The sequence below is a fragment of the Brachionichthys hirsutus genome, chromosome 13, assembly GCF_040956055.1.
Source record: "Brachionichthys hirsutus isolate HB-005 chromosome 13, CSIRO-AGI_Bhir_v1, whole genome shotgun sequence".
NCBI classification, from domain to species: domain Eukaryota; kingdom Metazoa; phylum Chordata; class Actinopteri; order Lophiiformes; family Brachionichthyidae; genus Brachionichthys; species Brachionichthys hirsutus.
Window position 1 is genome coordinate 6,406,183 of NC_090909.1, and position 26,796 is coordinate 6,432,978.

The following is a 26,796-nucleotide window of genomic DNA, read 5'->3' on the forward strand; positions in this document are numbered from 1 at the left end:
TTTATGCTTCCCTCTTGTTCTTGGGTTTTGAGGTCTGTATTTTTCCTTCTCTTGCACCAGCCTGAACTTGGTGGCTGAGTAATGGTTCGGCTGTTGTGACGACAGCCTCCTGGACCTGCTGTGAACCTCCACCCATCTCTCCATTGGGCGTTTACTTTCTTTACTTTCCACTTGGATGTACGTCAAATATTTGCATAGACAAAAATCTTGAACCCATGGGCTCCTGCCCTTTTATCCAATAGAGACAAAGGCCTGTCAGTTGTCATTTGCATGTAATTTGCATTGGATCCCCCCCGCCCCACATGTGACTGTTTACAATGTCGGGGAGGCCAAATTAACCGGTGTTCTGTTTCAGGCGTGATTTGCATTTCATTTGCATTAGAGTCGTTTTAGGGGCGGGGGGGGGGGGGGTTACTCAGCTGAGTGACCCCTGTGAAAACGCCTTACCTTTGCTTTCACAGGAGGAAGATAGTGAGATTGGCTAATTTCATTAAGGGAAACAGCCATTTGACTGAGAGCGTGCCTTTTGGATGTAATCATTAAAAGGGATGAGGGCTTGCAAGCTGTTTGTAATCAGGCTGCTCCTGCATGCATACGGACGTTGTGTCGTGTTTACTGTAAGGATGAAAGATTAGGCACGGAGGGGATAGCGGCGCCGCATCAATCTCACTCAGCATCTTTGAACAGACACATTCATCATTCCATCATCGGATTCTGGGCTACGTTGTACACAGATGTTTATCACTGGATGCTGGGATGGACAGAAGGAGAGTTAGTGAATGACTGAGCAAAAAGCACCACAAGCCAATGCTTCGTCATTGATCTTTGGGACTTGGATCGGATGTTTCGCCCCCCCCCCCCACTACTGTGCTCACGTGGCTGCCCCCCTTTCTGCCTGAATGTACCAGTCTTGCCCAGTGACCTTAATACCTGAGCCAAACTGTTTAACTTCCACTTGCGCTTCCAGAAAGGCTCCTCAGATAATATTCTTTGTGGATCTCAATAAGGAGAATCAATTTCGGATTTTGTTTGTGGAATCAATGCACACAGCAACTGATACACACACATATATATATATATATCACTGTCTGATATTTCATCATGTTTCTTCGTTAGAAAGAAAAAGGCAAGAGATGAAAGATTGAATTCAAGCCCAGAAGGAATTGTTCAACGGAGCTCCGGTTTCCTTTAAGCGTTGCTGCTTATTCCACGCCTTTTATTTTGAGAGGCAAGTTCCATGTAGAAAATATGATTAAATCGCAAGGATTTATCAAATGCTTTCACACATATTGCATACATCCTCTGAGCGTGCTTCCAGCACCATTTCCTCTCCAGGTGAGTGGTGACTCCTGTTTTGCGCACTAATCCCGTCTACACAGGGGAAATGAAATTGCCCTTTGCTGTCTAAAATCTGCAATTATTCCCTCTGTAAGAAGACTAGCCAGCACTCACGCTCTCATTACCAGTGCTTAAGTGTTTAGAGCTGTACGAGGTGCTTAGCTGTGAACATGCATGGTACTTGCACATGTGCGCGCACACACACACACACACTGTAAAGCTGGTGGCAGGTATAATGAGGGAGAAGGCCTTGAATGGTTCGTAGGATGTGATGCATTAAAGCTAAATAACCTGTCCTTTCAACTCACTCTGAAGCACATGCTGATAATTGGAAAGATATTTTCCTCTTTCTCCTGCGCTCGCTTGTCTCTTTTGTCTAATTGCTGCTTTCAGTCCGGTTGGGTCAATTATTTGTCCTTGAAAGACATATTTTCTTTTTTTCTCCCCGTCACATGTGACTCTTTACAGAGCTTATTTTATGGGTAAGGTGAAGGTGGCATGTTTAGTTCTGTAGTACTTACTTCCCAAATGTCCATCACATTTAACCCTGTGTTAGCAAAGGAATGGATTTTAGAAAAACACATTTTTTAAAGGGCACTTTGTCCTATTAAAATTTATGCTGAATTAAATTAAATCTGAAGTAAACTGGTTCAGTGTAAAATAAATATATCTGTACCATAAATGAATCAATGCTATCTCTCAGGTGGAGAGCCAAGGTGATTCAAGTCCAAATAAGCCATTTCAGCCCAGAATATTTAAAACTAAGCATGAGAGATCTTTGTGATTCCAAATCAAGGCTGGCTTTTATCAGGGGATTCAATGGTAAAACATGCTTCTGTTTCAATGTTTAAAAACTTTAAAGCCTAACTTTAGGAAAATATGGACTAAAAGTTCTAAAATGAGCTGAAACTAATAGCTAACAGGCTCACAAGTGATGCAAAACTCCATTTTACTGTTCCTGGAGACCAGAATCACAGAGAGCCTGTCACAGACAGTTCATCTCAACCCTGGTAGAGAAAGCTCAGAAACACCTGAGGGAACTTAAGAGAGCAAAATTCACATGCCAAGTTCTTGTTAACTTTCTCCGAAGAGTGAAAGAAAGAGTCCTGAGTTGAAAAAAAAAATAAGGGGGGGGGGGGGGGTTTGCATAGCCCAGGACAGGAAGGCTGAAGGCTGATGATTAAAGCCACCCAAACCATCACTGGTACCCATCTACTGAGCATCTGCTATATTGATGAGGAGAGGTCCTTTCACAGAGCCTGAGGAATAGTAAAAGACAAAACCCAAACCAGACGCAGTCTGTTCAGCCGCCGTTGACTGCCAAAGTACACATACGAATCCAGCGCTGACTACAGAGCAGCTTTTCTCTTCTGGCTGTGAGGCTCCTGAACTCATCATCCACACTCCAGCTTGAAAAGTTGATATTTTGCGACTTGATTCTTTATTCATTTTTCTGTTGAATGTTTTTTTTTTTGTGTGTGTGTGTATATAATGGTAATTAAGGTAAAGCGCGTTGCTGATTGGGCGGATGCACTCGCCATCTTTCTCTCACAGAAAGGAAATGTGTCGTGTATCTTTGTTAAGCAAACAGGAGAATCAAAAACATTGTGAGGCATTGGCCTTTGTGGCTAAAAAGGTTCCTGAAAACGTACTAAACGTATTAAAACTCATTAAGAGCATATTTATTATACATCCAGTCAGCGATGATCTTTGTCAAGAGCAGAAACGTATACCTTTTTTTAAAGTCGAGCATAAATGCTGTGTTTTCTAATCTCCATTGCGATTCCTCATTTGTTGTTGTGTTTCTTATTTGTTAAATTTTAACACGACTTAATCTCTGCCCATTTCAAACACCGAGCAGCCCAATGCTTGCTTAGTTGTTGTCACTCGGCTCAAACCTGTCAATGCAGAACATGTGTTTTTTTTTTTCCAGCGTGATGTCATCGACTGACCAGCAGCTTAATTGGTCCACGTCTTGCCATCTCAGACTAAATGACAAAATTCCAACCTGCTTCTCAGTGGAATCCTGATATTCTATATACCCTGTCCTGCATGTTGCCTCCAGCTGTGTTCCCGGGACCACTGCCGATGAGCCAAGGTTCCGATCCATGCCCGTTATTGCACACGACACACTGCTGGCTGCCAGCGTCTTGGATGCAGGTCTGTACGTGTCCCTTTTATGCCGTAAAGGGCAACTTTGTGCGTTGGCGCCCTGAGCAGGGCTGCATGGCTTGCAGTAAAAGCCTAATGCGCGGTCACAGTTGGTAGAGGCCCGTCGACGTTGCTGCGCCGCCACAGGGCCGTGGTTGACGTCTCAGGAAGGCTGCTTGTTTAATGCTCGGTGACCCAGAAGCTTACAGTCTGACCTCTTTAGCGTCTGCTCATAGACCCCGCCCCGTTCTCTATATCTCTCCTTCGCCCTCCCTCTGTTGGCCTTCAGTCCTCTTGCGATGTGACGTTCCACCCTCGACCCCTCCCCCCCAGTAGACTGTCTCTCTGAATCAGTCTTGGACTCTTTTTTTTTATTATTCAGATTGGATTTGTTTTCCCATCTTGTCAGTTCACCTTTCCCATAACCTAAATGCAGGTTTCTTTTCTTCCTGCTGAGATGTTAAATGCCCTTTGCATTTTTTATTCGGTTCAATTTAACAGCCAATGGCAGCACCGTCGCTGCTCGTCAACTGCAAAACACAACTTTGGGATATGAAAAATAGACTTTTTAAATCTTTTCCCAGGGAGTTGAGTTAGTTATCTGACAAGAACATCTTGGTGAAAATCACATTTAGAGCCAGTCATGCACCAGCTACATTTAACAAGCTGAAAACAAACACACATTTGTTTGTTTGTGTATAACTGTTTAACTAATACTTTAAATGTAATCTGTATTTAATTACATTATATTATATCTGATTTAATGATATGACAGTTGATGTAATGATGATTCGATCAAGCAACAGTGCAGTATTGTTAAGACAATTAAGAACTCTAACAGTGACTGACGTTATGTACGTCACTGTGGAGCACGAATGCAGACAAGGTAGAAGGAAGAAAAAAAAAAGAAAAAGACAATTAAGACAAACTGGCACACACACACACACACAGCGAGAACCCTGTTGCCATCTTCTCTCCTGCTCCTGTTATTGTGACTTACATAAGCTGTGTTACTGTTTCTGTTTGACCTCTCACTGTGATGACAGTTAGCGCTGTGAGAATGCCGCCTCGTCCTGCTCAATCAGGCTCAACAGATGTGTGTGTGTGTGTGCGTGTGTGTGTGCTCGGTCACGTCCAGAAATTCAATGCATTCTGAAATATGCTGCATAAATATAAACAAATATTACTTAGTTTGCTCATATAAAAGTTGACCAGAAGTCCGAGTGCTGCCGGTGATTATATTTGAGTGAAGCTCTAGACTGCTGTGAACTCTATAGGGGAGCAACAAACATTCTAATGTTGAACTGGTTTCGATGTTCTGGTGGGTCTTGGCATATGCTTGCGATATTTGCTGTGAATGCATCATGTGCATGAGCAGGAAAGGTCCACATAACCCACTCGAGTTTTACATTTAGACCTCTATTGAGACTGTAGAGGTCCGAGAGTTTGAAATTCATCATGCATGTGTACAAAATCTATACATCTACCCAAAACAAATTAATTAGCGGAACTTAATTTAAACATGTGTGAATGCTCAGAGGGAATTGTGTGTGTGTGTGACGTTTCATGCCAGCTTGTTTTTTGCTGTCTTTGCTCCGGACCTCCCGTCCGTTTGATCCCAAATGCCACCCCCCCTGCTTTGCACGACGTGAGACTTGTTATGCAACTGCATCCCGAGAAAGGCGGCTCCTGCGGTGTCAACAAACCCCATCGGCTGCAGAGCTGTTCACGATAGTCTGTTGTTTTTTTGTGTCATTTTTCACTCTCTGTCATCACAGACTACATTAGCAAGTTCATTATACGACTTGACATGTACCCCGCTTGGTGAGAACGGTGTCAGGAAGGGAGGCCTGCACTCGATGGCCAGAGACTCATGACTGAGATAACGACGCGTGGTAAATGTTAGACGCCCGGCTGCATCTGCTGTGTCTGAAACTTGTTCCTGATTTGTCCTCATTCTAGCCGACCTCTCACATGGCTGGGCTGGAGATTGCACTGGTTGATGCCTATCAAGGCCCACTTCTGTTTATAGCTATGTAACCAGTGTCCTGGTTGTTGGGTTCTGGTGCACTGAGTTCACCTCTCTCTCTCTCTCTCTCTCTTGCTGCGTGAGTCACCGCAGGATAATCACGAGCTTTACAATGATAGCTCAGCTGACAGACGAGACACGTTCTAACCTCCATCAGCACCCCATCAAAGAAAAGCATGACATATATCAAGCTGATAAATACACGTGGATCAACCGGATGACTCTCTTTTGCCTGTGCACACGAGATTTTCTTTCTCCTCTCAAAGGACTTTTGTGTACGCATGCATGTCTTTGCGTAAACAAGCCTGTGTGCATGAAAGTGTGTTTCTTCCCTGCTGGTTCTGGTAGGTCATCGGGTGCAGTGAGGTTGGCACATCAGGGTTTTTCCGCGGGTTAGTTCCAAGGCCAGTGCCCAGGATAATTATGGTATTATTGCGCGCGTGCGTGCATGTGTGTGGGTGTACGTGTTTATTTTACCAGAACATTCTCTTCTTCCCTTCATTCCCCCTCACATTCCCATTCTACACTGTGTCTGAAGCCAGTGGTGCCATCTGTCAGATGTGCGTGTGTGTATGTCTGTGTGTGTGTGCGTGTGCGTGTGCATCTTTAGCTTCAGAGAGTACATTATGCAAATTAGCAAGAGAGTTCAGAAAAAAGGAAAAGCGTGGCAATGAACAGAAGGGTGTGGACAGGAGACAAGTCTAATGGAAATGATTCTGTGTGTGTGTGTGTGTGTGTGTGTGTCCGTGTGCGACTGCAGTGCAGCTTGTGTGTCCGAGTTTCTTGCCCAAGAGCTGCAAAGTCAGCCATTAATTTGACCTCTTCCTGGCAACGTGAGTGTGTTGTGGTTTGACACCGTGTCTTTGTGTGTGTGTGTGTGTTTGTGCATGTGAACTGGAAAACGGCTGGTACCACCAGTTCTTTTACTGGAAGCCTGATGTGAAGCTTTAGCTCTCCAAGTGTTATCTGGTGTGCAGGGATGGAAAGACGACTGGCTGCAGCTCCAAAATTCCCCCACTCCCTTTGAAGTGATGCATTTGGACAAGTGTTAGTTGATTAAAAATGAAATAATTTGTCCTCAAAATACACCAAGGCAGTTAAATGTTTAAATGCTCCATTGTTGCACTTTTACAACTCTGTGCAGAGCTTTTGAAAACCTGATGTGAATGTAAAGCCTTTTGAGGCCACAGATGGAGCTTCATTGTTGTTTCCTCTCGTATTCTTGCTCTATCGATCCTCCGCTGTTTCAGCACCATGTTTATTACCTTTGTGAACGTAAGAGAACTTGAGTCCTTGGATTTTGCCTGGATTGTGCCACGAGTGATGGATTCTATAAGAATGTGAGAATAGAATAATTTGATCCTGTAAATATGCTTGATGTGAACAAAAATACAAACGTGCCCCTCAGATCGGAGCTACGTGAATTCAGTTCTATTCAGACCGTCTGACGGTGGGTTTCAATACTTTTGATGCAATTTTGTCATCAGACATATTCATTACTGGATTTTGCTTATATGTTTTGACATTTTTTATGCTTTAAAAAAAACCAGCAGTGTATTTTCCTCAGTTGTATCCCCCAAAAATCCTAACTGATAAACATCGTTATTTGTACATACTGGTATTTATTTCGAGCTTCATTGTTTATAAGTCGTGAATGCATTAGATTAGACGCTCAATGACTGGGATTTGAAACTTTATGCCAATGCACTCCAACCAAACCAACACAAAAGTATTTGTGTCAAACGTAAAATGATGATCCTTAAGACATTACTTGAGATAGTTTTCAGAATTGACCTGATGGACTAGCCAGAAAACATTTAAGTACCTTTTTTCACATTTTCAGTGGAACTCCTTAATACCTGTTAGCAAACTCGGAGTTCCATTTTTACAATAAAATCTTTGCTTTTTATTGGTTTGGCAGGATAACCAGTGGCTGCATTGATTTTTTTTTTTTTTTATTATTAATGTTTTGACCCTGCTTTAAGGTTTTCATGTTATTCTTTTCAGCGGAAGTCAAGGACACATTAGAACACTCTCAAAATCTTCAACTCAATTTGACAAGTACTCATTACAAAATGATTAACTCAGCAAGTAAAGATAAAAGTGGTACAGGAAAACCAACTGGTCGCAGTTTAAGAGTGTAATTGGAATTTGTTTCTTCCACCCTTGGGTTGGAATCTGGCTGCGCTGCAGCACAAGCCCTATTTGTTGCGCTCAATGACAAATTGTGGTTTGAGCTTCGGTTCTATCAAACCGAAAACATCTTCCAGTAAGAACGAGTCAGAGTTTGCCACATCCACCCATCTTGTTTACCCCAAACCCACCGGGATGCTGATGCATCACATTCTGGTTTTAGGCCTGAGGGGTAAATTACATAAGATGTAAACGTTTTTCCTGACCAATATGTGAAGTCAAAAAAGAAATGTCAGGCGGCTATTTTTACGTCTCATATAATCTACAGACAGGCGGCAAAAAAGCATAAACAGAATAAGACGGTTGAAACATTGTATTGATACAGATCAATACACAAGAATGAGAAATAAATAAATAAATTCTTGCAGCATCTGTACCTGATTTTGTTAAACTCCCTTGAAACTACTAGATGTTTTTGACACTAATATAAATCTATTGATTTGTCATTATTAAGCTGCTACAATGGGGAACTGTTTCTCCATTCAGTGAGTGTAATTACAAATAACACCCTTGACACGTTTATGACACCACAGGCCCTGCCAGGCTTGTTGGTGCAGGCTGTAGCCCATGACTGTAACCGACTCTGTTGCTGCAGCTGCTCCTGCTTTCAGCTCTGGCAAACCAATATTTGCATAAAGGCATGGCTACTCGTCAAAGTAGAAGACAGTCTCAGGTTGAAAGGCTATGGTTTGCAGTGAGTTGCAAAAAGAAGAAGCAGCTTTATTTGTCATTCTGCAAATTGTAAAACAAAATGACAGTGGAGAGTTGGTCCTGAGTCCTGGCCACCTGCCACTTATGGGCCAACATAACCTAATGCATGTTTTCTCCAATGGTGTGTGTGTGTGTGTATGTGTGTGTGTGGGGGGGGATCCTTTTATGCACAATCACTGGAGAGAAAACTCGTGAACTGGACATCATTAGACAAGATCAGCAGCAACACAGAGGTTATTTCTCATGGGCCACACTTCAAATTTGTCATCTGGACGACCTTTGACCCCCAGCAGTCTCCTGTGGCTGCAGCCTATTAGTTGGATGTTGCATGTCAGTGTCCACAAGTGTCATTCTTTTTCTGCGACAATCAAAACGTTGATTACATTCACTCTGCCGCTCCTCTGCCTCGCCAGACTGACTGTCTGCAGAAGAAGAAATCTGATGTAGTGCATCAAGACACAGATGGAGTCTAAAATTGTGTTCTCTTAGCATAAAAAAAACATTTGATGGAATGAGATCATTTTATTTGTGACACATTCACTTTGCATCACTGCCATCCTTATAATGTCACTTTATTCAAAGGAGAAAATGCTAAACCCTCGGTTGCACTCTCTCAATCTCAATTGCAGTTTACATTTAGCTGTCTTTATGAGGAACAATGTTTTAACTGGCACCAGACAAAAGTGACTTTTTTGCTCCCTGCAGAACACAGACGCAGATTAAGATCACTTGGAAGCTCTGAAGACGTGACAGAAGGCCCAAACCATCTGTCTGTACGAGAGACACGTCTCACGTCCGTGCTGCAGTCTCACCATCCCAGAGGAGCGTGTTTCTCCAGCTGCATCCTGCATCTGCAGGAGGTGAACCAGTGAACAGTCCTATAAATGTGGTAAACACGGAAATGCAATATTAAGACCAGGACTGCACCGCTTGCCTAATGGACAACTTCTGTCATCTGTCTCAGACAACCTCTGTTTTAGCCCTTTCTCAGATCTTTAAACATTTTCTTTACCCTGGGGGTTTTAGAAAGCAGAATCAACATCAGCTCAAAAATGTAACAAAGTGTCCCTTCTCCAGTCCTTGTATCCCGGCAAACTTGCAGAGGAATAGAACCAACACCATGGGTATATATCAGTGTTGTATCTTCTTTTTAACAAGGTTTTCTTGATCCAATCATATTTCTGGAAAACAGCTGCCTCAACATGTTGCTGCTTTTCACAGTCTCAGTGTCCTTTTCTTTCACACTTATCAACCAGCGCTTTCGTGAATCTATGGCTTTTCACGAGGTGCAATCATTTAGAATTTTTTATTTCCTCTGCCAAGGAGGTTACCGCTATATTTTTGATGGCGTCTGTCTGTTTGTCTGTCTTTGTTTGCAGGATTATGGAAAAACTGATGGATGGATCTTGATGAAAACAATGCAATGCATCATTGTAACCTTCTATTACTTTTCAAAATATATATAGTTTACTGTTTCTGTTGTGCATACTGTTTCGTATTGCTGTGTCTTGTTGAGTGGAAAGCATGCATTTAAGTCACTCACCAAAGATCGCTCTCATAAAGGGGTCAGATATGCACTAATTACGCAAAACGTCTTCTAGATCTGATCCAGAATGAGGTAAGGAAAAAAATATTAAATTTTAACATTGAAAATGCCATTTATGGATTAAAAAAAAAGAAATTTGTAAAAATGACACATAAACTCTGATTCACTTTTGCTTTCCATGATCGGTGTATAAAAATACCAAGAACAATTTAGAACCTTTTGATGATGGTCACTGTCTGGATCCAGGAATTAAAAAACAATATATGACTGGGTTATTTGTATTATTTGTTTGTGCCTTGGTAGACGTTTGTGCTCTCCGAGTGCTTTTCTAGTTTTATACTTTGAAATGTCAGTCAATAGCAGCACAAGTTTCATTTCAAATCAAATAAGCTGTTGCTAAAATCATGTGTGGCATCAAAACTGTTGCCCTCAAGGTTCAGTCTGTTAAAGTGCATTTGTTGAATTAAGTCCAGATTTTAATGGATTCTGCATTCCTAAATGTCCTACCCTTCTAGCAAGTACCTTGAACAGCTGAAAAGTAGTTTTATGGATGATTAATTAATATCTGACAATGATAAAGGACTGAAAAGATCTCAGATCCACTCCAAAATTTGAATTTGACTTCCTGAGAGTTTGCCCCAGTATCCCATCTAGTTTCACTATAATACAATGACCGCTTTATGTGTCACAGACAAAAACTATTTAAAAAGCCCTTTATTGTTTTGTTCAAAAAAAATCCTGATATTTCCACTTGATAAGGAACCCACCACAAGGTGTAATGGGTTCTAGGCTGGCAGAAGCCCAACTCTCTATCTAAGTTGGAAATCTGTCTGGCAGTTTCTGTGTGGTGATGATAAATGTCATACAAACAAACAAACAAGTCAGAAAGCAGCACTGCCCCATAGAGCTACATGAAAACTACTCTACAATCACTTTTTTTTAAACGAGCAATTTGTGGCTTCAGCTTCATGTGGCATTGCTTCTCTCAAAGTGTGGGCAACACAATACACAGTCCTGTAGATGGTTTCACTCTTTTCCAATTATCAAGAGTTGGTAGCAGAAGGAAGGAAAGTAAGGCCAGTGCAGAGGAACAAAGGAAAACAATGAGGAGTTTAATCTAGTCTCTGCCAGTGCTGTCTGAGAAAGTAAATTATTTTTCTGCATTTGTTTGAATTCAAGGATTCACAGGTTTTGGCAAGGCACAAGGCAGCTTTTAGATTATTCAAATATACAAAATTAGAGAATAGGAAGTGATTTGGTTTAGCCGAAATAAATGGCAAATTATATTATTTATTATAAATATTCAAATTTACTGTATTTTAGTATCCCCAATTTAGTTTTACTTTGGTAAATGTCAACTTTTATTTAATAAATACAGACTTAAAGTTATATTATTTATATAAGATTATATGCATATTGTAGATCCATCCATCCAGCCAATCAGTTTCAATGATAGGAAAGCGAGTCTGCAAAAGAAGAAATGGAGCGACCTTGGGGGCACAAGTGGGCACAACCCAAAGGCTGATGTAAAGACATCAAGTACACATAAAGATAACGTCAATAGCAATTTGAAGATGATTCAGATAAATCCAAATAAATAAATCCAGTCCCTGCAGAAACCATTATATTCTGCGATCACTCTCATTCATTTTGGAAAGATCTCATGGCGACGCCTGCAGGTTTGCACTGGGCACCGGGCAGCGAACAGTCCTGGATAAAGATAAGGGCTTTCCATGGTCCCAGTCAAGTTTCCCAAGAAGTCGTCTTGTGTTTCAAGGATCCAGCTTGTGAAGCCTGAAGGGTTGACCTGCGCCAGATGTAACAGGATCCTTTAAACTGGATTATAGTTTACATGTAAACCTCAGAAACTCTCTCTTCCTTTAGCAGCTTCACCATATGAGCCACACAGATTTCACAAAAGTGAATCTCCACAACACCCTTTCCCCCCCACACCGTCTCTTTTCTCTGCGCCTTCTCGTTGAGCAAATTAAAAGGCCTTGTAAGGAGACTGTTGAGTGGCAGTTCATTTGCAACCCCTGCCAGACAATAGGCGCTTTCACTCATTTCATCTGAACCCACACTGCACAGCCAGCCAAGACAAAGGAGGGACAAGACCAAGTGAGAGAAAGCTCAAAAAGTTTGCATCATCATTGGTCTGAATGATGCCTCTGAGGCAGCCATCATCATATCTGATGCAGACCTCATTCTAAAAGCTGAAAGGAGGAAAGAAGGTGTGTGTTCTGCTCATCTCGCCGTCTACCCTCCCCCCCAAACATAACTGATTCTGATCACTTCCCCAGCATCGTCTTGGCGGTGCCTCTCGAGAAATAAAGCAGGCAAGATAAAAAATGATGGCAGGGAGTGGAATCCTAATTAATTGTGATGAATATGCAGATTGGGTTGAGTCCTCTGGATAGCTGATTCTTTTCACCACGATCTGCTTCAATATTTAGACAGAGCTTGGGGACAAAGACAAGTCTACAGCGAGAATACAATCAGCCTCTATTTAAACTAAACTGCTAGTCGGCTAATTTGTGTGTGTGTGTGTGTGTGTGTGTGTGTGCTTTCAGTTTTCCAGTCCTCCATCTGTCTTCCCTGATCCTTGAGAGACTGCAAATAAAAAGAAAAATCCATCCCATAAAATGACTGTTTTTAATCTAGCTTTTTTTTCTCCTAAATTAAAAAAATTGCAACAACAAGTTTGAAGGACGTATTAGTGAAGCCATACTTTGCATCGTTTATACTGGTGTCTTTTCATATAGATTAGGATCATACTCCACAGGGATGGCAGATACTGATCATTTTGAGTGAGTTGGGGCATGGCAGGACAACTGTATGGAAAGTACCGTATTTGTGTGCACCAGCAAATATTTACATGCTGACATGCCCACCATGGCCATGCTAAAATTCTGATGTTAAAGTAGGTTATTTTTAGCTCGTTTACATTTTTGATTGGCATGCAAGAACGTTAACATTTACTAAATAGTCCCAATACTAAACATGAAGTATGGCTGAGGCTGATGGGAATTTCATTATCATCTGAAATCAATTGCACAAGATGCGTTTAGATGACGGCGCTGGATGAAAATCAGGGATTCAGCAGAGTTGTAGATTATTTTCCAAGAGTGACATTGCTCAGAGAGCAGAATCAAAAGTAGAGACAATCCATAAACAAATAACTACAATATGTATTTATATTCTAATATATTATAAAAAAAAAAAAAAAAAAAAGCCTCAAGTCTTGATGAACCTGCCGGCCTCTCCGACCACCGCTGAGAATATTTATGCTTTTGTTATTTACTGTAGGTACGTTGTCAAATCTTCTTCAACCGTTGCCGCGTCTTCAGCCGCTTGTCTGCCTCCTCAGGCCCTCCTGCAAATCATTGCAGGAAAAAAGGATGTTATCTGATGATATTTACATTAAAATTATTATGTTTTTATTTGATCACATCACTGATGAATGTTTTTTGCCTGGTAATCAATAACTGGAGCAGATGACATTTATTCGGAATCCCCTCTCTCCTGAGGGTGTGTCCGAAACATGGAAAATCACTCTGCGACTGAATAATAAATTAGCTGCGGGAGAGTTTGTATCAAATATGTAGCCCTTAAATGTGTCGAAAAGGAACGCAGAAGGGCTGCTGCTGTTTTCCGTCGTGTGTGTGTGTGTGTATATCTGTGTTTTGAGCCCTTTGATGCAATTATCTATTTTCCCCTCATGTCTCCCAATCTGTTTTTCATTATGATTATGCCAGTAATGAGTATTCATTCTTTTGAATAATAATAATACAAAGAAAATGCAAGTCCACCCAATAGAATATTTAGTAATTTGGTGCGTCCTTGGATAGGTTTGTTTTCCTTCACTGTAGTGTAGAGTGAATGCACTCCATGGAGTGTGTGTGTGTGTGTGTATGAGAGAGAGAGAGAGGGGTGTGAGAGAGAGAGAGAGAGAGATGAGGCACAGCAGGGGGCTATGACCTGAGAGGGGTGTGTCTTGTTGTCCTCCCTGAATAATTTAGCACATGGGGGGAGTTAGTGAGCGAAATGCTAACCCAAGCTATCATGGGAGACCACAGCCTGTTTCAACAAGCTTGTGTCTTTTATTATGTTATGTTTCCATATAAAGTAGAAAAACACATATTTAGGGAGCGTTGAATTTACGAGTCGCAGATTATGAAAAGAAGGCATACAGATGTGAGCTCTGGTCACCAAAAGGAATCGGTCCAGTGAGATTGACTGAAAGCTCATTTGGCCTCACTTGGCACTCTATAATCCTGTCAGCTTCTGTGACTGAAGGAAAATAACAAGCAATAGAAAAATATTGGGGGGGGCTCCATGAATGTGTGATCTTTTCCGGTAAAGCCTCTTACAGTGTTGTGGGTTTGCACTCCTGTCTGGTGATTTGGGATTTTGTGTGTTTTTGTTTTCCATCAGATGTCTTCATAAGGACGTAAAGACGAGGGAGATCCTTTTATGTGGAGACTAAAAGCACGAAAATTAAATTCTTTCAAGGTTATGAGTTGGAATCAAGCTAAAGATTTGCCTAATCTTAAATCAAGATTGCAGGATTAAGAATGAATATAAATTAAGGGAAGGTCCTCACAGTTGTAGCAAAACCAATGTGTGATTTCACATTTATTCCTGCGGTGTAGGAGTCCCTGAACTTGTGAACTCTCATTCAAACCTCTCACCCTGAGGCTTAAAACACACAAATGAACACACACAGACTCTCTCTCTCTCTCTCTCTCTCTCACTAAACACCCCTAAGGACCCCTGCAGGTATCTCGTGGAATGTGTCCTCTCACCTTTACACTCATTATACCCACATGACTCACAATCTATGTCTTTCACCTTCCTTGTGAAGTTTTTCAGCACTACGCCCTTATTTCTAAATTATTATTTATTTCCTCACTATCCTCTGAAACCTCTCTCTCTCTCTCTCTCTCTCTCCGCTTGGCTATAAATGCACCCACCCATACTGCAAATATGTTGGCATTCAAACACTGTTTTTTAGAAAGCAAAACAACCCGGGGAATATGCTGGGATATGTAAATGCTTAATCTCTCTGGATGGACGAGTATCAAATCCCCCAGCAAATGATCAAGGTGGAGAGAGGGAGAGAGAGAGAGAGAGAGAGAAAGAGAGAGAGTGGAGGAACATTTTGTCAAGGCCAGATGGTGAGGGCGGCTTTGGTGCTGCTCAAACCCTCCTCTGCCTGTCAGGCCATGACACACGCACATGCACATGCACGCACACACGCACACACGCACACACACACACACACACGCACAAACAGGCACACAATTACCTCAGCTTGTTTGCACTGCAGTGGTAGCCCAAGCAACTCATATTTATGTGATAAAACGTTGTTTGTTTCTGTCTGTCGCCACCCATTTTCATCTCTATGTGTTTCTCAGACCAAGATACAGTTACTGGTTGGAATGTTCCTCATTTGAATAGTTTGTAATCTGCTGTTGTGCGGATACTTGTGTCTTTGGGAAGTGCAGATGTGTCCTAAAGCTGTGTTGATGGTGTTTCGTGATGCTGCTATATATACCTGGTGTCAAAATAAACTTCAAAAACAGGAGCTTCTGTAGAAACAAAAATTTCCCTTGCATTTCACACATTTTAACAATGTTAAAAACTATACGCTAAAACAAACAGAGAAATGCATTTCACTATTGAGCCATGAAGAAATTGGTAATAAATGTAATTATGCGTCTTTGATAGCAGTCATGCTGTTTTAATCACAAGCTGTTCAAAGTGCTAGATTGACTTGTAAAATAGCTGAATCAAAGTGTGTGTGTTGGGGCGGGGGGGGGGGGGGGGGGGTATAACAATTTAAAATATGTTAATGGTGAAGGTTGTCATGCCCGGTGCAGAGTGGTGTGCTGCTGGTGGTGTAGTTCAACAAAGTGGCCATGCTGTACAGCAGGATTGAATGAACTGTTTAGATCAAAATATTTGATATTGAAATAGTACAGCAGCTGTAAGTAATCAGCAATGATTCACACCAAAGTCATATAAGCAAAACTGTCACTTCAACAATCTAGACAGTCAAGCTGATTTGTTGGAAATGCTGAAAATGCCCATCCACCTGCTCCTGGCGGCATAACGCTGCCTTCTAGTAATGAGTAACAAGCTGAAGCTTTCTGCCACGTTTACTCTCATCTTTTTTTAGTCAGCATTAAACACAGTGGGCTGAGTTTTCATTTTGATGTGTGCTGTTTCTCATTTGCTGGAGCTTAGCTAAATATCTGGTATTGCCAAGCTCATTATCTCTATTGGTGCATTCGCACAGACAGTTCAAACGCAGACGTTGATTTTTTCTTATTTGAATATACAGACACACAGAGTCAAGACAAGTCACTTTTATTCATAAAATCACCAAATCACAAAAGTTATATCCAGGCCGTACAGTCTACACGGACCTGGCATTCCTACGTGAGCATGAACTTGGTGACAGTGATGCTGAAACACTACTTGTGCAAGCTGAATTGCTTCTTCTTTTTGAATGGGATGAATCTAAACAGCACAATGAAGCGTAGTTGGAAATGTCCTTGTGGAAGGTGGACATATTTACCTCGGCCCGCTGGTGATGTATATGACATTCCAATATACAAGACTGAACAATCGTAGAATGATTCTCTGCAAAGCTCTGGCGTCCGCTGCCTTATCTACCCAACGCCATTGGGCTTTGGCTACCACATGTTGCATTTTCTATACGTTCCCTTTCTTACTGCTGTGAATTCTTGACTTTAGTCCCAAATGGATTTTGTAGTTTCTATAAAGTGCTGCTGCAAACAAATGAAGCAGCACATTCTCTCAGGGTTAAAGTTGCTGGTGAACAACCAGCCTTTGCCTGTTGTTCCTCTCTGCTCTGCAGTTCACATTTGTTGGCTCAACAAAAGACTTGGCCCTGAGAGTCTAAAAGATATAATTTGTAATTCCTTGGCATGGAAGATAGGTAGATATTGTCTCCTCTGCTCATGTCCTTGTGTGAAGTGTTGCGTGTGTGTGTGTGTGTGTATGCGTTGGTATATTTGGAAGGCTCTTATCCATTTTGTCCTCTTATTTTCTCTATTTCTGGTGGGTTTAATCAACATTTGGCGCCGCTGGCACTGGAGCAGCTGTTGCAAAAACACGCTTTGCTCTTCTCTCAATTGCTAATGCAGTTTTAAAGCTCAGACTTCCTCACCCCTGTTGCGGTAGATAAAAGCGCTTTCATCCCATCTGAGGTTTCTGGCACTTCTAACGTGGAATAATGTCCGAGCGTATATATGAATCAGTGCAGGGGTCTGTAGGTCTGCCTGCGAATACACAACAAAGCGTTCAAAATAGCTGGGCTCATTGCCATTCCAGACAGATAGGGCTAGACTCAGGGCAGCATTGGGCAGAGAGAAACAGAAGCAGGAATGGGGACAAAGCCAAGGTCGGTTCTGGATATACACTCATCAAGAAGTCGCTCATCTAGCCGAGGTGACCTCACAATAACCTTAAGAATTTTTCAGCTGAGATGGGATACGTGCTGTTGTACGATATGAATTAATGTTTCTCTCCGTTTCTGTGTTTATGTATGTCTGAGTGATTTCGACTCTGAGAATATACTTGGCCTTATACCAAGTTGGAGGCTACTGTAAGTCTAATAATTTTCATTCTAAAGTTCATCATGTCACTGCTGTATTTGGTCTGTAACAACATTGGCTTATACAGGGAGTCATAATAAAAAGCAAAACCACAGTGGAACAGTTAAAAATAGAAATTATATGAATAAAATAACCCAGTTCTAACATATTTTACAAACAAGGGCCCAAGTCATTAACTATGTGCATGTGGTCACAGCCATTAATTATAAACTGCAGATTATAGTAAAACTATGTGAAAAATACTGCTATCTGTTTTATAATAGGCTCTCATGCCAAACAGAACTAGACAGCTAATGTTAGAGGGCCACACTGAGTGACTGGTACAGCCACCAGTACTTTTGTCTAAAACCAAGTCCAAGGTAGGCCTGCTTTGTTTCTGCTATGTGTTATCTGCAAATAAAAAAAGCTCATTCCATAGCTCAATAAAATCTGTGTGGACGCTTGAAAAATGCAACAGAAAATATACAGGATACATTAAAATGAGCATAAATGCAATATTTCTGTCATGATGTGTTTATGAATCCCTTTCTATGTGGATTTCCAGATACTCTTTAAAAATGTATTATTATTGCACATTTTCTTGTGCAATGAATTGGTGCTACCTGAAGAGAGAATTAGCATCATTAAAAAATAAAATTAAATAAAAAAGTTATACCCAATGTTCCTTACGGTAGTGGACTGAAATACACAGCTTGAGGCGGCCCTGTGTTTTTCTACGCACTAACTTCTCCTGTCTTGCAGCTCATTCCTGTCACCGGTGTTTCTACATCCACCTGCAACTCATCAGCCACACCCATGCGTGCCAGATTGTTAGTCCTCAGCCAATTAACCGCTGGCACCAGTTGACAAGCATAATGTCACGAATTCCAACTAAATCAATATCATTTAATGTCCATCTCTTTGCATTTCTGTGTTCTGATCTGTACCTCAAAGTCAGATAATTACAATATTCCTTGCGGTGAATTGGTTGAAAGTTCAACTGTGTCTTAATTATACTCCCGAGTCAAATGTGTTAATGATTCAATTATGATGTGTTAATTCATCATTAATTATTAATAGCACTCTTAAATTTCATACTGATAAAAAAAAAAGCAACAGACAAAGGTTGACAGATTACTCTGTAAATCACATATCAAATAATGTGTGTGTCCTTTTGCTCAATCCATCTGACCTCCTTCGGCTTTGCAATATGTAACTTAGAATCTCAGTGCAGCATTTACATAGTAATTACAAAGATACACATGTTGATCTTGCTGCGTTTCCTGATAAGACAGCCCCATGGTAATTTACCTGGCAGCATAACCACCAGTAGTATTTTTTTTTCATAGGGATCCTTTGATTTAATTCACAGCCAAATTGATTGAACATAGCCCCAGGTCAGTTCCTGGCCCCGGCATAAACAGATCCAGTCTATGTTATGTTTAATTCAGAGTCATTCCACTGGATGGGAACCAAACTGATCGGGACTTGTTTATACTCTCTGGCCCCAGCAAGCTCTGGCCTACTTTTAACAACTTTGCTGCACTTTAACCAGAGTGAAGAGCATGTTTAAATATGTGTGTTTTGTGTGACAGACATGCGGGATAATGCAGGAAGTCTCAGCTATAGATCCATATATCATCTGGTTTGGGGGGGGGGGGCATCACATGTCTTTGTGTGCGTGCATACTGAAAGGAAAGACCGGCTGCCTTTGCTCCTCTATGTGGAAGATTGAAATATATCTGTGCATTGTGACCTCTTTTGACTCTGAGATCTTCTCAGGGCAAAACAAGAGAAAGATGCAGCTCCATACATAACAGCTAAAGAAATAGGCCCCAAAAAACCTGTACACAGTACATATTCAAGATGTCCAGCTGCCAAAATGAGACTTAGTCAGTCCCTGACTGTTTGAGTGTAGCTGGTTTATGTTTAATGTACAATGATACAAGGAAACACACATGCCATCTAAGTGAAACCAGCAGCCTATCCATCCACAGATTTAATGTGCAGACGTCTGTACCAAATCTCTGTAGAGGTGGGTGTGGGTCTGTGTCAGCTCTCTGTACAAACAGCCCCCATAGCAGAGCAGATACCAGCCAAAGATTAGAATGTAATTACACGCCACTTTCTACTCCGTCCTTCTGCCCAGGAGAGGGAAAAAAAAGTATTAAAAATGAAGAGACAGACATGGACGGAAGAGGAGGAGAGGTATGGGAGGGGATAAGATCATGCTGCAACACCCTGATTTTGCCGAAGAATTCCATCCAACCCCCCCCCCCCCCCCCAAAACCTTTCACCCCTCTTCCCTGCTGCACATCTGTGTGAAATGTGTTGACTTGAGATTTACCCCACTGTGCTTTCATTGGCTGTCTGTTGCCACGGTGACATAATGAACAGCGGCATCCCACACATGCAAATAGTGTGCGGATCACACTTGTGCCCTGAGCATCCGACATTAGGATAATCCTCTCGCTCATTTAAATGTAAAGTCAGCAAAATAAAAAGTCAATCTGGCAGAAGTGTTGTAGTACAGCGTGTGTGTGTGTGTATTAGAGGGGTGCATGGGTATGAGGACATTCAACCATGCTGCTCCTCCGACATGTGTCTCATGTGCACACAGGCACAGAACATTTTTTAGAAAAATGCTTAAATGGCATCACATTTAGTTAAAGTTTTATTTTTCCCATTTCCTAATATTCCCCTTGTTTCTTTCTGTCTTCCTCACATTCTTTTCCCTCTCTTGTTCCTGCTGTGACATTTTTAGGTCACCGCTCACTCACTTTCATCATCCTCACCCTGGGACACATATCTGCAGCATGTTGCAGTGAGAATTGAAGCCGTGGGAGCGGGAATGCAGGAGAAATCCCTCTGGAGAACATCACGGAAACTGTGATCTCCTGGTATTGCCGGGTTACACTCCTGCCGCCTGCCTTTTGAAGAAGGGAATTCTGGTTTTAGAGGAGACAGCAGCACCTCTATATATCCTAACCATGCATTTCCCTTGATTCTGGATCCATCTTTTTTAATTATAGGAAAGAAGGGGGGAGTTCCACGTTTCTGCTGGATCAAAAGCTTTCCTGGGATTTGGTGCTGGAAGCTGTGTTTGTGTTTTTTTGTGTTTAGATGTGTGTGTGTGTGTGTATGAAGCGGGTGGGTGGGGGGGACTCAACGGGGTTTGACACAGATGTGAATCTAGAAAAACAAAAACATCACACAGCCATCCAACATTAACATAATACATGCATAACAAGTAATCTAGAAGCAAACACATTTTATTCCCTCCATCCATCCATTTTCTTTCGCTAAGCCATTTCCAGCTTGCTCTGGGCGAGAGGCGCGGTCCACCTCGGATGCATCGCCAGCCTATCGCGGGGCCACACAGAGACAGACGACCATTCACGCATACACTGTGGAGAATTTGGAATGATCAATTCACCAAAATTGCATATTTTTGGAGGTGGGAGGAAACCAAAGGACCCGGAAAGAACCCACGTGGCCACGGGAAGAACCTACAAACTCTGCAGATAGGATTTAACGCCACCATGCCACCATGCCACCATGACAAATCTATTATATATACAGTATATATAAAGAGTGAAGTTTGAGAATATGGACCGAATGCAGATATATACTGTATACCAATTATTATTAATTAATAACAATTCCTGTATTCGCCTGCCCCTTTCTTCCGTCAGTAGCCCTGTCGTTACATACACAACAGTTTGGAACCTTCGCCAAGGTTAAAACAAGTAAGTGCTTGACACTCGTTTGTGAAGATTTTGTTCAAAAACAAGAGTTCTGCCGATCAATTGCTTTTAATTCATGTATTAAAAGCAAAAACGAGAACCAAACCCACCTGGTTCTATTTAGCCTCCCTCCTCCTCCCAGTGAGCTGGGTTGTACGGTACAATTGTTCACTATTTAACTGCTTTAAGAGAGATGTTCAGACATCAGCCGTCTCTCTCGAGCCCCTAGTCTGACTACATGATAAAAACCATGAGTGGATTATCAAAGAGTTTCTAAATCATACCAAAATCATAGCTGGATTAAGTCCATGTGGCATCAGCTCGTCTGAGGCTTCTAAGCCATATTTATTTGACGATCAAATAGCTTAACCTGGCCAGTTAATCCCATCCTAATATTTCACTAATCTGTCCCCAATCCAAACTATAACACAATCAGCACTGACCGTTTGTTGTTTGTGTTTTCTCCTGCTGTTTTTTTTCCTGCTCAGAAATCATAACCAACTAAATTTTAAATGGGACTGCGTGTGTGTATGTGTGTGTGTGTGTGTGTGTGTGTGTGCGTGCGTGTTTGTTAACTTAGTCATTGATCCTGGGAGAAGAATTTATAGTGAAGTTAGTCCATTTCATTATTACTACCGTGCAGTGGTTTTTCTTTCATGTCGTTCGGCCTCTCTTGTCGGTCACAACACAAATCAAGTTCATTGGGCTTTAACCGGTTGTTGAAATATTCCTCCTGAAACTTTATTCTAAACACACAATATGGAGAAAGACCAGGTCTCCATCATTTGATCTGCACACATTCAACAGATGTTCATATCCAGTGATCACTGGAGGGAAGCAATAGTAAACTAAGAAAATCTTTACTCGCAAGAGAAATAGTCTGAATCCAAAATGTACAGCTTTTTATTCTTCTGTGTATATTACACAATGAAATATAAATGCAATCCCACGTTTTACTCCTAATGTGCTGGAAAAGGTTAGATCAGAAGCTTCTATATAAAAAAAAACACGACAATGAAAAACCGAAATAAAAATTGGCGGTGTTATAGATCTAAAGATTGTCTGTATTAAAACAAACAAACATGTTGTGTTAGACTTTTAAACGCGTTATCGTACACTCCAAATATGGGATTATTATTGGACTAACGAGGTTCAGGTCAAATTTCAGAGTGAGCGTTACTTATTTGTGCGATTAAAGGTCATCCAGTCCGTTTGATGCTGACCTAGAAAAGACTCCTCCTAAAGTGTCTCTCACACACACACGCACATGCACACACACACTGCAACCTGATTGAAGCCCCAAACAGTACCTAAACAGCGGATTAGAGACTTATCATTATCAAGTCTCTCGAGTTTTGATGTTAGCAAGGTTATGTTTCCTGCTAAGGTTCTTATGCTTTACAATAAGCAGACAACCCAAATGGTATTCATTCTGCTTTTGAAGAGCACTTTGCTTGATGAGAAAATATTACAACCTCCTGCTGTACTTGTTTGTTTGGCGCAGACCTAATGCCGTAATCAGATCAACATTTCCCACTAAGGATAGACAAGCGGGCGAGGGTGCTCTGTGGCGAGGATCACGATGGTGACGATGATAAGGGTTTATCTTTGGAGGACACCAGTGAGGAGAGAGTGATGGAGTGCTGGGAGGAGATAGTGGAAGGGGGCAGCAGAGCTTTGGAATTGGGGAAAGTATTGGTGGGTGGGGTTTAAAGCTCGTGTCTGCCTGCTCGTGCTGGTCTTTTATTAAAAATCCTCTCATCTCCTCCCTTTTCCTCCTTATTCATCTACGTGATGTAGAGATGGATGGATGAATCAATTGATTGTGCTTATTCTTGTGTTTGTAATATCAGCACAGTAACATCAATATGTAGTAATAAATATACAATCTAGCATAGCATAGATAGGGAAATATAAAGCAGTAGAAAAACATAAACGCATTAATTTATTACCAATGCTGAAATTTACAGTCGTATAAATACAATACTATGTCTGTAAATTAAATGAAATGTATAATCTTTCTGTGGGAAGAGCTCAAAGCTTTAAACCCTTTAAGATCCGACCAGTTCAAGGACTTTTGTGTTGATGTTGTTTCCTCCATTGAATGGCTGCACTGCTTTATTTCTTTCCACTCTCACCAAAAGGGATCACAACAGTGAGCAGCTGTTTTTTTTGTTGGATCACAGAGGTCAAATTGAAAGCTCAGCTACAAAATTTTAGGAATTGAGAGCTTTAGTGTGTTTATAACTCTTCAGAAAACCATTTCAGTGGAACCCTGGCAGATGGTGCCATAGGGGGGGGTCTGGGTAGACTGCAGTAGGACGGAGGGCAAAACGAAGGGGTGATGAGGTGTGACCAATCGGGCTGCAGCTAAAAACATAAGGAACTCAAGAGGCTATATTCTCAAACTGCTCTTGGAGTTCCAGATGTCAGCTTCAGTATGATTTACAACCTGCCGTGTTACTTACATGAATACTTTCTTCAATGAAATAATACGTTACATGATTTCCAGCAGCCACAAGATGATTTATGGAATGTGGAAAAATGTATTCCCAAAGTGCAAAATTGTTCTGTTTTTAATCACTGTAATAACAGAGTTTAGCTGTCAAATAACGAGTATTTGCTGCCTTTAGGCTCCCTCCAATAATTAAAAAGGAAAATAGTCTGTCAAGGGAAAATAAAAGTTGACATATGGTTTCAGTGTTTACCTTTTCATATCAGAATAACTTCAATAATGCATAATTGCAAGTGGGCATTGATTTATTTGAGAGCAATGTACCAACCACAGCTGCAGTGCAGTGAGGTTTGCTTTCACGATGCTGTACCTTGCACGTACAATTTCTTTTTTTTAAGTGTGTTAAAAAAAATCAGACCGATTAAGTGTCACTTGTTCTCTAAAATTTCTACGCCGATCTTCCGTGGCAAATGGTTAAAAAAAATAATAATTCTTTCTTCCTTTGACACTCAGTTGTCTGCGAAAAAAACATTCAGATAAATGAATAAATAAATGATTAAACACATCTTGACAGTTTATTATGTCAGTTTCTTGCAAACTGGGGTCGATATCTCATGATTTCTTTGATTTTTTATTTTAGGTTGCAGTGTGATTGCAGCATTAGGGGGGGCGACAACCATGACAGAATGGTCATGAGGGGGGGTAACGGGGCTCAGTTGGTGGTGGGGTTGAGGTACTCAATCTGCACCATCTGTGGCAGATCCCATGACCCCATTCACCATCCACTGTCCAATGAGAGAGGCCCTGATTCCCAGTCAGTGGGCTGTGTGTGTCCCACTTCATGACATGCCATGATGATAAGTCACCGCAAAATAATCGACATGCTCTTCTCCAGGTAATAAAATGGTGCACTTTTGTTGACTATCAGGAGGATAGCTTCAGAGACACCCTGAAATCAGAAGGAAAGTATACATTAAAGTTTAACCATTCATCATAATTACATTAATGGTAATTATTTCATCATTATAGCTTCACGTTATTCCGCTTCTAGTCTTTAAAATCCCTTGCTTTCTCATATCGCTTCTCTTCCTATATGGGTACACTCAGCCTAATACAAAATGCAGGGACGTACTTTTGAACTGAGATGTATTAGACTGAGTTATACAAGATGAGGATATATTTTTTTTAGCGCCATGCCCTTATATGGTTGTTATGCAGGCTAACACTTAGTAGATAAGTCTGCCATACAGATCAATATAGACTGAGCCAAGCACCTGGGGTTAGATGATGTAAGGGAACAGCAAGGTTGTCATCAGTGCTGCTCTGATAACCCCTGGATTAAAATAAAAGGTTTGACTGCACCATATGGTAAAAAAAAAAACATTTATTTTGTGTGCATTGAGATAAATGTGGTCCTTTGATTCAAGAGATCCATCAGTGACATTTATTATTGACCCCCTTTTTCTTATGCATGGCCACTCTTACATTTTAGTCCAGTCAATATCACTCTGGGAATGACTCAGAGAAATTGCATGGGAGTGTAATTTATTTAGGTGAGACAGATGTGTCTACAATGGGACTGTTCTGTCCTGCGTGATAAGATTAGTCGCACTGGACACCTCCAACTCTGAATGTGTGTGATTTGATTGGGAGGCTGCATGTGTACGGTATACGAGTATTTGCGGCCAGTGAGATAATCCCTGAGAGCATCTGTGCATCAGCCTGTAGAGAGCATGTTGTCGGGTTTCCATTGTGCTAATACAACACGTTGTTGACCTGAAATCACTGACAGTCAATAATGATGATTAGGCCTGATATAACGGCGGTTAATGGGCGGATGGAGTGCTTTCTGTTCGGTTGTGATGGCCGTCGTATCCTTTTGCCATTCCCAGGTTTGCAACAAATGACCTCATTACAAATGACCTGTCGCAGCAACCTTCTGTGAGTTAATAATGTTCCCTGAATGAAGAACCTCATTTGTGTGAGTTGAGAAAACTGTGCAATATTAATGTTAGCTTGTAAACATGAATTAGTCAGATGTGGCAAAGCCTTATTTAGATTTTCTTAGATATCACTAAACCGCTAACCAAACTTTTGAACGTGCTGCAGTTCTGATGAATTTAAAATGAAGGCTGCTAAACAAGTTCTCTGTTAACTTGTGCGCAGCGGATTTCCTCCTCTTTAACTATCTCAATTAGCTATAGCCTCTTCTTTGTGTGACCATATGAACATCTGCAATGTGGTCGAGATGTTTTGAATGGTACGCTGCTGTTAATTATTGAAATGTATTTTTTTGGTTGAACTGCCCTTTAGCTTTATATTCAACGAGGACCAAATTTAGCAAAGTCATACAGACAGGGATGCTCAACAAGTCGGTAGGATTTGTGACAACTCCGCCCGTAGTTGCAGGAAGGGACCTGGCAGCTGTCACACCTGCAGCAGAAGCAGTTAACAACGTCCAGCTCTTTCTGCAGGGAATGCACCGTCTACTCACAGGTTTGTGTCCGTATGGTTAGCCAATGATCGGAACACAAAGAAGCACCAAACTGTTGCCCCTCATTTTAGATTTGAAAGGATTACAAGTTGAATAGAAAAATCTAATCTTGAGCTGACCAACTGGCTACAAGGAAAATCTTTTTGTAAACTCTCAAACTCATCACAGTTGTAATTTGAGCTTCATTGTCTACTTCAGATGCCCAGAAGCCTTTATCAGATTATACCGGTAGCTAAAATTAGCTCACATTAAGGCTGAGAGCTGTCAGGAGACATATGTAGCTTCAGCTGTCAGACTCAGTGGGAGCTCTTCCTTCATCACAAGAGGTGTACAATTATAAAGTCAAACAAGATTTATCACAGAATATCAGTTTTCAGATTAATCATTGTTCATTAGCTAACCACCCTTTTCTGCAACTGTCATACTATTGTCCTCAACAGACACATACGTAATGTAAGCCATGTCACTGATAAGTTGGTCTGGTTTTTAAAAAAGTGGCTTCATTTTT